Source organism: Pieris brassicae, chromosome 11 (assembly GCF_905147105.1).
Source record: "Pieris brassicae chromosome 11, ilPieBrab1.1, whole genome shotgun sequence".
In the NCBI taxonomy this organism is placed as follows: Eukaryota; Metazoa; Arthropoda; class Insecta; order Lepidoptera; family Pieridae; genus Pieris; species Pieris brassicae.
The window spans coordinates 11182976-11197642 of record NC_059675.1 but is presented as its reverse complement, the minus strand read 5'-3'; the positions used below and the strand labels follow the sequence as shown (position 1 = coordinate 11197642).

Here is a 14667-nt window from a genome sequence, read left to right as displayed (position 1 = left end):
TACATCTGTTTTCTACAGATCACAGTTAAACGTGATAACACCCACAGACAAAACAAAAACGGGCAGCATGCACCATCAATGGGGAAGATCACTAGAAACTTTTCCAGTAGAGGGCGCTGTATGTTTGTTCCATTTAGTTGATCGTCGAAAAATCTCCGTGTGTTTTATAGCGTTTTTTTACTTTCTGGTTAAAACAAGTTTTTCAACATGACTCTGCTTGGAGAATAGCAGATCTAAAGAATGAGTTGAAAAGGAGAGGTGCTTCGCGGCAGGGAAAGAAAGCGGATTTGGTAGCGAGGTTAGTTACGAGGTTAAATTATTCAATTTAGCAAAATATTTCTAAAGGGTATTTTCTAAAATTTTGACATGAAAAATAATGTTATATCAGGTATTTGAATGCCTGAATTTCAAATTACAAACCAACGCCTGCTTGTTGCGTTACCATTTTGCTGTTGTTCATTTTGCATTTTACCCTATTTTCTGTATTGTGAGATCCTTTAGTAAGCACGTCGAGTCGAGCTTTTAGTTTCTCTGGCATACTGTCGGGATTCTGCACTCGGTTGTACAGTGTAAATTGGTGTTTTAAGACTTTTCGAAAGGACACACATATTATTTCATGATTTAATGTTGAATCTTAAAACTATCAACATATAGACATGCATATTACATTATGCATTATCTTATTTTTCAGATGGCAGCCTTCATTCCAAACCCTAAAAGATTCCATCAGCAATTGAATTCTTGGGTTGATCTTACTGGTGATTTTGAATTGACTAATGAAGAGATTTTCAAAAAGAAAAAAGTTTGTGATGTTCATTTCACCAACAGAGATCGTAATCGTAATAACCGATTAAATGCTTTAGCCATTCCATCTCTTCATTTGAATGGTAAGTAATTGAAATATTAATTAATTTACTTAACCCTTGGATGGTTGAGAAACCAATATATCGTCAATAGCAATTGTATTTTCATTGTCTTACTTATTCCTCCATGAAAAAAAAGGTTATCTATTGTGTGTTACTCAATGTCTTATAAAGATTTTAGTGGTAAATTGTTTAACTTTTTTCAGGCTTTTACAGAAAACTTTTATTTTTTATTTTATAGAAAACTACCCTAGTGAAATGGTCAGTCAGAAAATGGAACTGAAACCCAATTAGATGCAGGTAATTAAAATAATTTAGTTTTTAAGGGACTACAAAAAAAGAGAATTATAATTTGCCTGTATTTCTTTTTTGTGTGTATGTCACTGGATTTCTCTATCAATCAGCCATAACAATTAATTGAATAGTTTCTGTATTGACATTGGTTCTACTTTCTTCAGGTTGTTATGAAGATAATATTAGAACATACACCAGGACAAAGCTACCACCAGCTGCACCATTGAAGATATCAATATTAAGTCATCTATATCAGATAATAACAATATAGCTTTTTGAATGAGTACTAAGAGACAACTGACTATACTTGTAGACGAGTACTTATGTAGAGATCTCAAACAAGCATGTCCCTTCGATGAATGCCTGGAAAACCGGTGGCTGGTAGCGTCTGGATAAGGAAGGCACCAAGAAAGCGAAGAGGACAGATTGTTAAAAATCTAACTATATATTGGAGGATAGGATTCGTATAAGGAATACAAATCCTCCATTCATCCATTTTGTGTAGGTAAAAACATGCCAAAGTGCAACGGCCCCTTACGCTATGTGTTTGTTAAACTATAGAGGTCATTGCGACAGCAATACTTTCATAAAATGCCTATTTTTCAAAAGTAACATTTTAACAGGTTTTGTATAAGAAGTTGAGCGCTGCAAGGGTTATATTGCACAAACACACATAACACTTTATTTTATTTTTATTAAAATAATTAATCAAGATATCTGACATCATTTCAGTTGCCTGTGGCTCAGCATCTACTTCTACAGTAACCACTCGACAGAATGTTAAGCACAACATAAAAAGATCATCAAAAAGGCATTCGGAATATGCTGCTATAATGCTGGGCCATGGTCATCGCAAGAAAAGATCTTCAAAAGGTTGGTGATGTCATATTGTGCCAGTGAAGGGCTTTTTTCGCAGGCTGTAGCAACCCCCTTGTAGGAGGGTCATCATGTCTATTGTATGGGAGCCCCCTTAAATATTTATTTAGCCATCAGTAAATATTTATTTAAGAGGGCTCCCATACCATAGACATTAATTTTTTTGCTGTTTTTATAGATACAGAACCCTTATTGCGCGAGTTTGACTTGCAATTGGCTGATTTTATTTAATTATATATTTTTGTTACAGCTTCGGAAAGAACGGCTCTGTTCAAATTGACAGTAAATAGGTATAGCACTTACCAAAAACAAATTTGTAACTTGAGGAGAGATATCTACAGACTGCGAAAAAGTGGTCATTCATTTAAGCCGCGGCTTGCAAAAGCTGAAAAACTGGATGCCAACACTACTTTTCAAAAAGTAGTTAAAGGTATGACATCACAAGCCGAATTGTACCGCCATGCACTGACATATTTGTGTCATTTCACTTCAAATGTGTAACACATAAAGAGGCTCTAAAAAAAAATTGAGGAAATAACACTGAATGTCTTAATATACAGTTGGTGCAGGTCAATCAATCGAATATTATGTGGAAAATTGACCTACTCTGGTGATGATGAAAAGAAATCTTATGCCCAAGAATATTTCAACAAACACAAACATTTTAAGAAATAAATATTTAGTTTTTGTTAATGGTCTTTTATTTAATTACTTGTATCATGTAGGTAAATAAATATTTTTGTCAGTTTATGGGTATTGAAATAAAGCAGTTACGAATATTGTAATACCAACCAATATTACTTACTAGTTACTCTACTCTCGAACTTCAATATTGATTAAACTAATAAGAACTAGGTACAAGTTATACTATCTTACGGTCTATACGGTCTTAGATTATATAATAAATTACTGTATAATCTATACCATTGTAGTACTTGTACCTAATTCTCTACCTGTTATAGAGCATAGCTATGTGTAGGTACAGACACGCATACATATAGTTAGTTTTCGATATCGATAAGAGATGGCGTTGTATGCTCACAATGACGTATAGATTAAGATATGACAAAAAAGCTGTAAGGTGGCTCTCTATTCCCAGTATATATTATTTCCATATAGGCATAAGGTAGGCCATAGAACCTTTTGAGTAGAGACTGTTCACTTTACGAAAAGTAAATTTTTATTTTATATTAATATATATATGTATAATATTTTCCTCTCCATAATTAGTTCCTTCCTCAGAGTTCAAAGAATAACTTTTAAAAAAAAACCTTCCATTGATTAGAAACATATTGTGCAATTCAGTTTTAATTATATAGATTTAGTATTTCTAAATACAATGTAAAACAATGTTATTATAATGTTCCTTGCATATGAGTAACATGCATACTGTCGTAAAGTACAAGAAACATTTAAATAACAAAAACACTGGTAAGTAATTTAAAATCATTGAATATTCAGTCACAACTAACCCGACCGTCTATAACGGCAATGTCGCGGTTTGGCGTGCCAGTGGTCAACCATGACGATACTTATTCATACCACTAAAAATTAATTCCTTTTAATTGTATAAATTAAAAAAAAGAGAGAATGTGTATGAGTGTGAGTAGCAAGGGGTATTTATGTTCAGTACGATCTGAGAGAGCATTTTCAGCTGCATCTGCGGCTGCAGCTGCGGTACATAGCGATGACTGACAATTGACAGATGAAGCCGCTTATCAGACAGAACTCTAGATATTCTTGCTTCTTAAGAATTTATTCCAAGTAAATCTTTTTACTTGTATTAAAATAACTCATGAATATGCTTTTTTACTTAATTATATATAATAGAAACAGTCATATTAAATAAATTACAATTCATTTTGCAAATCGTTTAAGAAACAACATTACTTATGACAAATTGTATATAAAAGTCGATTTATTTTAACAGTGGTGTGCTGAATTTAATTACACACTAATCTCATAACTTCTATTAAACTTTAATCTTTCGAAGTAAACACATCGTTTATAATATTATTGTTAATTAGGTTTATTATCCATGAATGTAAACCGTTTTGTGAATTTATTAAATTTTCTTGTTTCTCGCAATCTTGTCCTGTATTAAAATTTGTACTACTATAAACTCTTGAGTTAGTGGCACCATCCACTGAACTTTTGCCTGAAAAGTAATTCTCATTGCTCGTTATTTTCAGGTCATTTACTGAAGGTTTATGAGATCGAAAAGAACCAGTCTTTGGCAGACTATTTAAATTCAATGTGTTATTGACTTGTGTATATTGATTTGCCGTCTTATTATACAAAACATTGTATTTTTCTTCAATGCGTGTATCTAAAACAAAAGTGATATCTAATTATTATTTATTTAATTATATCTAGCATTCCTTTAGTTCTTCAACTGACACTTATAACTAGAAAAGTGTCCTTGGCATTTATGCAACCGATACGTGTAAATATTACCTATTTAATAACAATAATAATAATTGGACATGTATGGAATAAGAATTTAAGGAGGTATTGGAAGTAGTTTAAGTAAATCTCTATATAGATTCTATGGCATTTTCATTTATGATTTGTCATTACAATTTAAAAATGAATTGTAAACATACCATTAATTTTCTTCACGAAAAAGTTGAGAACTAGGACCGTGAAGTATACACTGACCGCCATAACTATGTACTCCCACCATTCCAATCGCAAGGGCTAGAGGATATCGTAACATTATACTAAAAATATATATTTACTTCAAATTTCAAACACAACAAAAATATTAAATTGTTATAAATGCTTCACGTAAAATTTAAACTAAAATTCGTGCAAGTTTTAATTTCCTCAAATTTCTTTCTAACCCGAGTCTTTTTAACCCGGAGTCATATTACGACAACAAAACATACACAAACAGTTATATAGTTTTCTTAGACAGGTTATATACATGCCTTTTGGTATACAAAGTCCGAAAAGTGAGTACTGATATAAAGCAAAAAAAAAATATTCGAATTATGCCACATTCAGCCATTATAAGTGTATTTTGTTAGGATTGTTAATTAAATAACAATTAAAAATGCACAATAGTAATTTATCTACATCTGCAAATTAGATTTATTTATTCTTGTAAAAATTCTAAACGTTTATCACAAATAAATTTACAAGTTGGGTTACAGACAAACCATAAGGTTTTTTATAGGTAAGGACATAATCATGGTTTTTATCATCAAGGATTTTATACGTAAATTATTCGTTTTAAAAATTACTAACCATATTGCTTTTAGTTCCTTTAAATTTTTTTCCGCGAAAACTATTGCCTGTCAAGCAAAAAATTGCCTGTCAAAGATCTGAAAGCCTCAAAAGTCAAGATGAAGTTGTTGTAAGGAGTTAATTCTTTTATATTTTATCATATCAGATTTTATTAGAATGTATGTACTACATGCATTATATAAAGTAAATGTTTTTATATTCTTAAATCAAATGGTTCCTATTTAAATAAATAATTGTAATGCTAATTATAGTATTATAGGATAAAATATTAAGTCTTTGTTATTAGAAAAAATCTCGTGAATTGATTTAGATTAGGTGGTTATTTAATATATAATTAGTAATTAGGTTAATACTGGTGAACTTTAAAAATCCAAATCCATATTAATATAGACAAAATGTTAGCTACAGTAAAACGGATTTAAAAACGCGTTCAAAAAAATCCAATTCAGCTCGTCACAGGCGAAGTGTTTATTCTGTGATCGATTCTACTGTGAGTCAATGGTTGGAAGATTGGTGCCATCAGCGCGAACGGCTTTTGCCTTTACTAAAACTAAAAACACCTACCGACTATATTCACTGGATGGATGTACTTTGCGTTTTAGAATGTACCTCAAAAGTAACTTGTAAACTGTATTCTGGTGTTTTAACTTTTGTTTCTTGAGCTTGTTTTTTAATAACAAATTGAAATAAATCATTTTGATGAAGAATATGCACGTACATGTTGAGTTGTCATTTATATTTTTATAGGTTAGTCGTATTCTGTGGCCATCAACATTATACAACTTTCGGAAAATGTCGGAGATTGTGTCAAATAATTGCAAATTCGATACAACGATCGACTGATTGTAAGCCATAATCACGAATCTTTTGGACCATTATTTTTTTATAGAATATGGGGAATGGAAACTAGTTGGAGTCTTACCTAATGTTAGGTGATAACGCCACTCATGGACACTCAACGCCAGAGGGCCTCGCGAGTGCGTTGCCGAACTTTTAAGAATTGGTACCATCTTTTCCTAAAGCACCCTAAGTCGAATTGGTTCAAAAATACTTCAGTGGGGAGCTGGTTAATAAATAACTACAAATTAAACCGCAATTTGTACCGAACACAGGAGAAACTTCAGAAAGTTAGGAAGGAAGTAAGAGGACCGGTCAAGTACAAAATTAATTTAACTGCATTGTGTCTAACAAGAAACGAGTTTCAATCAGATTGGAATAACAAACAAGACTTACTTATGTGCTACATTTATATGTATTGTATTTTAAATAATTACTTAAGTTCATTAATAATTTAATTACACCGAAGAAACTCTAAGACCGCGTTATTAGAATTTAATCTCGTTTAATTAACTAATATCGGAAAACATAGGAAGTATAACATTGTAAGTAATCGTTCAATCACTTTCTTCTTTTAAAAATAGAACAGTTACATTATTTTGATATCGTGACAACCAGAAATTGTTTAAATAAAAAACCTGTGTAACATACGATATAATCCAAATATAATGTAACTACATCTTCGAACCACTTAAAATAAAATTGTGCATGGAAAGGTTACGTATGTAAATGAACGAACAATCTGAACAAAATTGATACGGAAAACCAATCAAAAGAGGTAATTTAATAAAGATTTCGTACTACACATGTATACTTAAATGTTGCGTGTTATTTTAATTTGGATGTCATTCGATATTGTTACCTAATACTATATCTATTTAGGCAGTCTTATAAAAGTCGTTTAAAATAAACAGAGCGTAATGAAATCGTTATCGCAGAAATAAATACCATTTGTTGGTCTTATTACGAATATAATTACATCATTTATGTTTATTTCGTTTTATGAGATCTATATGTGTTATTGTTTACCGTAAATTTACTGTGTATATATTTTTTAGTGTAATGAAACGTATTCATTTCAAAAGTTCACACTAGTACGATTAATGAAATTTACAATTATTTTAAAATCGTTCAGTTAATGAGATTACTTAATATGGATAGCCAAAATTAATTATGATATATTTTCATTTTACCATTTATGGTAAATTTACGTGAGTATCGTCATTTTTCATGTAAGTATTTTCTTTTTTTTCTTTATTGGGGATTGGGGAAGGATTCGGTCAGATTTAGCGTTAAGTATGATTCTCGTTTATGGGGCGGAGCGGGAGAGAAACAAGGAGGTGTCTCACTTAAAGCTAAATAATTATCGAAACACCAAGAAGTTCAGAGAGACCTTTAAGGTAATGTAAGCTCTCCTCTTGAAGTACCCTAAGTCGTAACTGTTCGGAAATATCTGAAATAGCAGCCAGTACCGTAAAGTCGGGCGCGCCTTGAAGTTACTAAAAAAACGCCTGACGTCAAGGTGGAAAAGATGGAATTATGTTTTCAGTCTTGACGTCCGATGATGATGTCCGCAGGTTTACCAAAAACGAAATTGATTTTACATACTCTAGTCATACTGAGTGCTAAGTCTCGACTGCTTTACACTTACTACTTATAACTAAGTTGCAAAAACTATTAAGCGGCGAGAGCTGTCGAGAGCTGGCGAGATGAGATGAGATGAGATTCTTTAAAAATTTCTCCACTGAAAAACTTCCGATGCAATATCGTTTTGGAGGTATTGGAGCTTATTCTAAAGTAAAATAAATTAAATCACAGTAAAGATATAAGTATACTATAAAATTAAAACATGTACACGGTCTCACGTAATTGTTTATAAAATAATTTGGCATTTTGCCATGCTATTAACTCGACGGGTTAGCTATATGCAAATGCGGTGATGTAGGAATTAAGGTCCCATCAATGTGCTATTAATATTTTATGACATGGTTGTTACCGCGTTTAGATGCGGAATAGTTCATCTATAACGGGAATATATCATTGGAATTAATTAAAATCGTTAATAATGATAACTAATTCACATTAATCACGGTGAAGACTCTGTGCTGTTGTGAATTTTTATTGTTTCGTTGATAATTATAAACCTACATGGATATTTAGACATTTGTTTTATATCCCACAATTTGACGTACTTGACTTAATAACCCCTAGATGGGGCAGAGGGCGTCCACAGTGAGTCTCCATCGCGTTCGGCTTCGAGCCTCGTGTTTCACCTCGCTCCAAGTCTTTCCGGCTCTCTTTGCCTCGTCTACAACTGTTCAGCGCCAGGTTTGTTTGGGACGGCCACGCTTCCGCTTTCCTTGCGTATTCCAATCAAGCGCCTGCTTGGTAATATGATTGGGATTCCTTCGGAGTGTATGGCCTATCCAATTCCATTTGCGTCGTTTGATCTGCTGGCTGATCGGGTTTTCTAGGAAGCGCTCCGAAAATTTTGGAATCATTGGAGTTGGCTTTGGTCACCAAAGCCAACTCGCACCGATTCCAAGTCTTCGTTAACCGCTGTCTTCGCAGTATCCCACAATTTAATTGGATTAAAAAACTAGTAGGAACAGTAGAATGTAAATGTTAAACAGCGTTGAGCCCAATTGCGAGCCTTGTAGGAAATTTTATCATTGGACATTAAAATGATGATTTGACAAGTAAGCCATGTTTTAAAATGTTAAAAAATAATGGGCAAATTAGGGATTCATAAGATGTTGGCGACGGTAGATAAAATCGATGTCGAGTGATAAGTTTTTGACGAATTTTTAAAAGTAACTCCTATTAAATAACATCCTTTTATAACGGTTAGATTGTTTTAACAATTTGATATTGTGAATACTTTAATTAAGAACTGATCATGACATAAGATAGTTGGCTAAAGAATATCGCGTAGTCAAGACCTAAAACCTTTTTAATCAAATAAGAGGTGAGACGAAGGATTTTGGAGGAGGCTTGAGAAACGTATAGACTTCTACAACAATTAATTATTATATAATAACGTTTTATGTCACCTAAAACTGTAGTTTTGAGAGCATTGTTGGCCTAGTGGCTTCAGCATGTGACTCTCATCCCTGAGGTCGTAGGTTCGATCCCCGGCTGTGCACCAATGGATTTTCATTCTATGTGCGCATTTAACATTAGTTCGAACGGTGAAGGAAAACATCGTGAGGAAACCGGCTTGCATTAGACCGAAAAAGTCGACGGCGTGCGTCAGGCACAGAAGGCTGATCACCTACTTGCCTATTCGATTAAACAATGATCATCAAGCAGATACAGAAATCTGAGGCCTAGGCCTTTTATTGCATTTTAATTTATATATCGTCTACGTGAACCACACTTAGGACTAGGGAGTCTATTTACCACCACAATGTCAATTTTTTTTAATGCATCGAACAGGTGACCATATCCGTCAATATTAATTATAAATTCACTATTCTTAAAAACTGAAACTTCAATCTAAGATTATTTTCAATCGTTTAACTATAATGTTTTTTCTGCCTTTGTCTGTCAAATTGTATTTACGCTGTAATGAAAAGAGACTGATTAATTTTTCAAACTATATTTTTAGATTTTGATAGAAATGTATAAAACAATAATAGTGGACAAACTACACTCAATACTAATATAAATTCAGTACAATCGTATATCTGAGGGATTCTGCATCGCAACCGCGTGTGGTAGGTATCCTCTGTGGTAGTCTCTGTTCTTTCTCGTTTTTTTCCGGGGTTCGGGTAAGTACAATTAGGTACAGGACGCAGCGACGACACGTTGTTTTCTCTGCGAGTTTCTATACTGCGGCTGACTACTCCCACTGGGGTTGACTCATTGCAGTTGTAAAATAACCTTAGTCATAGGTTATATTAGTGAGCGATGGGGTCATCCCGTCCCAAAACCAGAAGATTAGATCCGTTTCTTTCATAATTTTTATTTTCTTGTGGGCAAATTATCAGCCTTCGGTGCCTGACTTATGTAGTCCATTCTCGGGTTTGAAAACAGCCGATTTTGGAGGCACTAGGCCAACGTAAGTTTTCATTAAATTTGCGTAAAATGAAAGTTTACGCAAGTATTATATATTTTTAACCAAAGTACACATGTGTTGTATTTTATGTTCACACTACATGAACAACATTTTGTTTTATGAAAATGAATTAAGTATCTTCATAAAATTTAAAGCGCATTTATGATTTTTTTTACAAAATGAATAGTGAACATTTTTTAGTATAATGAAGAGATACTATTTAGCCTTATATGAAGTGAAAAGTGTTCAAGTGATTTTGCAAGTCGGAAAACATCAATGCCATGTTTCTCAAAGTTTTCGTCAAGGCTATTTGCCGTTCAGTGAGCAGTGTTGAAACATTTTGTTACTTTTGTTTCTAGATAACTTTTGAGATAGCCTATAATATCTAATGAGAAATAATGTCTAATAATTTATTTATAACACACAAATATACAGTATTTACAATATTGTTAACATCATAGTAATAATACTCGAATTAACGAGTTGTCGACTTAACGAAAACTTCGAGACACATATGATTTAACTGCTGAAATTTCGACTTACAGAGGCGCGATTACTAAGTGTATTTTTAGATTCGTAGTAGAATTTGAATAAAAATTCAACTTAAGTTTTAGTTTTAGTTTAGTAGTATATATTTTTTTAATGAATGTGCCCCGAACCCGAACATTAATTTTGGATTTAATCGCTATTATTTCGGGGAATTCAAAGTAAGATGTCATAATATTTTACTACCTACGACTTTATTAGTATAAATATGTATTATCAATACTTCGTAGATAAATAAGATTTTGTTAGAGTCACAAAGTCTAATTAATGGCTGACGCACAAATCGTGCAGGCCAAGAAAGCGAAAAAAAAATCGAGATTTAATGCAGCATACATATAATTGGCAATGGTTTTCGACTTGACTCTAGTTTCGACTGTTTTTTTTATTACTTAAAATTTGTTTGACATCCCATATATGTATGTACTTTTTGTTACCACTAAGTATGACTTTGCTGTGGAACAGAAGCCTGGTTATCCATATCCCAGGTTCTTATCTAGTTTGGAAGCCAGTCTCCAAATACCTTCTTAACTATAATCTTATTGTTTGTTGCAAATGTTATATGGGAGATTTAAAGATTATTGTTATTATTTCGATTAACGAGGTTCGAGTTATCAAGATTTCAGGAATATGTCTCTTAGGTCGTGAGGTTCAATTGCACTGGCGCTGATTAACCTGGTAAATATTACCGGTGACCAGAACTGGTGCTATTCTCGCTCCACGAATAAGTATCGCAATACGATGAAGAATGACTGCATTTTACTGCCACATGGTCCAAACTTTTTAAATTTGTTATAATTTTCTATTTATTAATTATAATTTTTAGAATTCAATTTATCAATTCGAAGCTTGTTTCAGATTAGGTCGTTTATATGGGTGGGACATGCAAAAAACGCACGTTTTGATTGTTTTATTTCACAAAAATTTATCCTTAATAGTAAAAAACAGTTTATGAGCCTCCTGAAACATGTCTTTGTATAGCCGCACAAAGTTAGAGGACAGGGCATATTTATCGTTCGGTATTGAAATACAAATTAGTTTGTCAGCGTTAATTAATTATGTATTTCATTGACAAAGCGAATAATTGATGGATTACTTTTGCTGTTAATTAATTACTCTATTTTACTCATTGTCATTTCAGATGACTTAAAATCTTCACAGCGTGAAATATTTCAATTGTATTACTGGTATTTATTTTATTAATATAATTTGCCATATCAGAATTCATTAGTTTAAAGGGTCATTTATGTATATTAAGGCAACATAATGAGGTTATAAATAGAATAATCTTTTAATAAATATGTTAAAACTAATCTGCTCTACACAACTGTTAGGTTTTTGAATAGCTTTGAATCAATATTCAAATGTAATTCAAAACCAAAACCTCTATAATTCCACCAATGGGGATCGCATTAGAATAACGGCTGCATATCAATAGGATTTGTCTGCTAATTGCATTTTGTGGGCTTCTTATGTGGTTAACTGTTGCGTATTACGTATGTTTCAAAACATAAAGTTCTAAAGACCGTACAAACAAGTAATAATACACGAACATTTAGTGGATGCACGAAGGTGTATAGTTCCTCCAACTGAAAGGGAGGAACCTCGAACAGTCAAACTACTGACCGGCCGGCCCGACATCCCAATGACTGAGATTGCATTAACTTTGTTAGTGCGTTTCAAGGCACAACTTCATAACTGAGACTGTAAGTGTCGCTAAAACTTTATAAAGTATGTACCTGATTAGTGATTAAGCCTGAAGCCTTTCTGTTGAATAACAATCTTTGCTTATAATAAATTCGTGGATCATTCTAGGTTTTTCAACGTACAAGAACTGTATGCCTGGTACGTCGATTTTTGGGTAATTCATTCTCGTATTCTCATCATCAAGGAAGACTCATTCAGCATATGGAATTTGAACACAGGACTACAAAGTTTATGAAGTTAATTTTTAAACAATTATTAAAAAAATGGAAACAATGGTTTTTCATTGTTTCCATTTTTACTGGTTGACATGAGACTCAATGTGAAAAAAGCTTTAAAACTCAAGTATTTAAAAGTGTAAAGTAATCGGAGTCTTAACTCCGAATCCCAATAAATACAAGTTAATACCAACAAAAAATAACAATTTCCTTCGCAATTTTCTCTACAACAGCGAAACGCGGAACGCAATAAAGGTAATAAAAACTAAGGAATTGTTAAAAGGTACTCCACTAAATTGCCTTGTTTTACAGTGGGGATAAGAAGATGCAATTTAGAAATATTTGTTAACTTTAATGCGTTTGATTAGGCTTCAGGAAATTAGACTTAGAGCATTTTAAGTGTTAAAAAGAAATTTGTCTGGGCTAGTTAAAGCACTTCCTTTCTTCGGCAGTTTAAGTGACGATAACGGAACATATTTCAATAAATAATAATTTCAACAATTGTGGTATAGCGATTGCGTTACAAGACCACATTAAACATTTATACAAATATTAGGATTTATCATGTATTCCTATACATAATTATTTACCAGCTTGAATATAATTCTATTTTTTGTATCCAATTTGTTAACAGTATTGCAATACGTCGAGCGTATATTTATAAAATTTCAATGGAAACAAATTTCAATCGGCTATAGTATAGTTATTGCATTGTTCGAACAACCAACGATATGCAAATGGGATAGGGATTCAATTTCCGCTACGAGCAATGATTGGTAACGATTAGTTTCCGCGGATGTGCGTAAAGGGAATAGGAAGCTTTGCGTTAAAAACGACACAGGAATGTAAAATTTTAAAACGTTCATAAAATGTATGTCGTTTAAGCAGTATGATTATATATATATTATATAAATATATTTCATTATATTTAATGAATAACATAAAGAAAGCTGACACAGGTAAAGTATAGGTTAATTCAAGACTGGGTCATAGTCGTAACAGAAACTGTTGTATAAATGGGATTTAGTTAAAAGTGATTACGTAAGTAATTTAATAACATTTATAAAAACAAAACAATTTTTAAAGTTGAAGTTATCCAAGGGAAGTTATGCAAATTTATATTATAATCTTTAGTAAAAATATAATAAAACAAAATAAATATACGCATAACGATGAAAAACAGTATTATAAACTGGCCATCTATAAATGGTTTACAGAATAAAAGCAAACTTACTTAGGCATTAGCAATAACTTAATCTTAGCGCGCTCAAAGCGCTCAAAGAGTGCTAACATAATTCTAAGAACTATAAAAACTATGCTCCAGAAATAGAACAATCCACTAGCAGCGGATATTTATCCTATTTATCTTCGATGAAGATTAAACTTAAATACGCGGAAGAAATAGTTTGTTTACATTGTTATTTATCAATTGTAGTTATATATTTAATACGTGTGTTATAATTTTAATACGTGGGTATTGAAGTTGTTAATACAATGACCATGTATATAGGTTAAGCTAAAGTTACTAGTAGAACTCGGGACAAAAGTATTAATTAATAAGAATCGCTGAAACGATCTATTTTATTGGCTATTCACTTTGTACAGATTTGTTTGTATAATTGCTTCATGTTAAAAGATAAAACAAATAGACGCGACAAATGACCACCCAGTTCATGCTTTATGTAACCATTTTTGTCTTGTGAATAATTTTTAACAAATTGTTTACTTTGAGCTGATTAAGTTTGGATCATTTTCGTACCCAATGCTGAATATTTTTGATAATATGATATCTAATAATATTATTATCATTTAAATATTCTTATTTTACTTTTAAATATAAAATATGTTCTCTATTGATGTCGTTTGGGCAGCTTTTTTCCAATTCCTATAAAAGGGAAAAAGGTTGTCCTTTATTTTTTTATCGAAGCTACGGTTTATATAAATATCTTACCCTCTGTTATTTTAAGAATACTCTAGTGTGTCTAAATCTCAACAGCGTCGAAATTGGAATATTAAAATC

General features: G+C 32.2%; 1 long non-coding RNA gene across 3 annotated transcripts; it reads left to right on the top strand.

The window, feature by feature from the left end:
* The first annotated feature begins 121 nt into the window (after nucleotides 1-121).
* On the top strand, nucleotides 122-2726 carry LOC123716174. Of its 3 annotated transcripts, none has more exons than XR_006754521.1 (6): nucleotides 122-298; nucleotides 692-887; nucleotides 1105-1163; nucleotides 1322-1658; nucleotides 1890-2030; nucleotides 2284-2726. It is a non-coding gene; the product is annotated as an uncharacterized LOC123716174 (long non-coding RNA). The 3 variants fall into 3 exon arrangements; XR_006754520.1 differs by having other exon boundaries at nucleotides 1322-1662; XR_006754522.1 differs by having other exon boundaries at nucleotides 1070-1163; nucleotides 1322-1662.
* Nucleotides 2727-14667: the final 11941 nt, after the last annotated feature.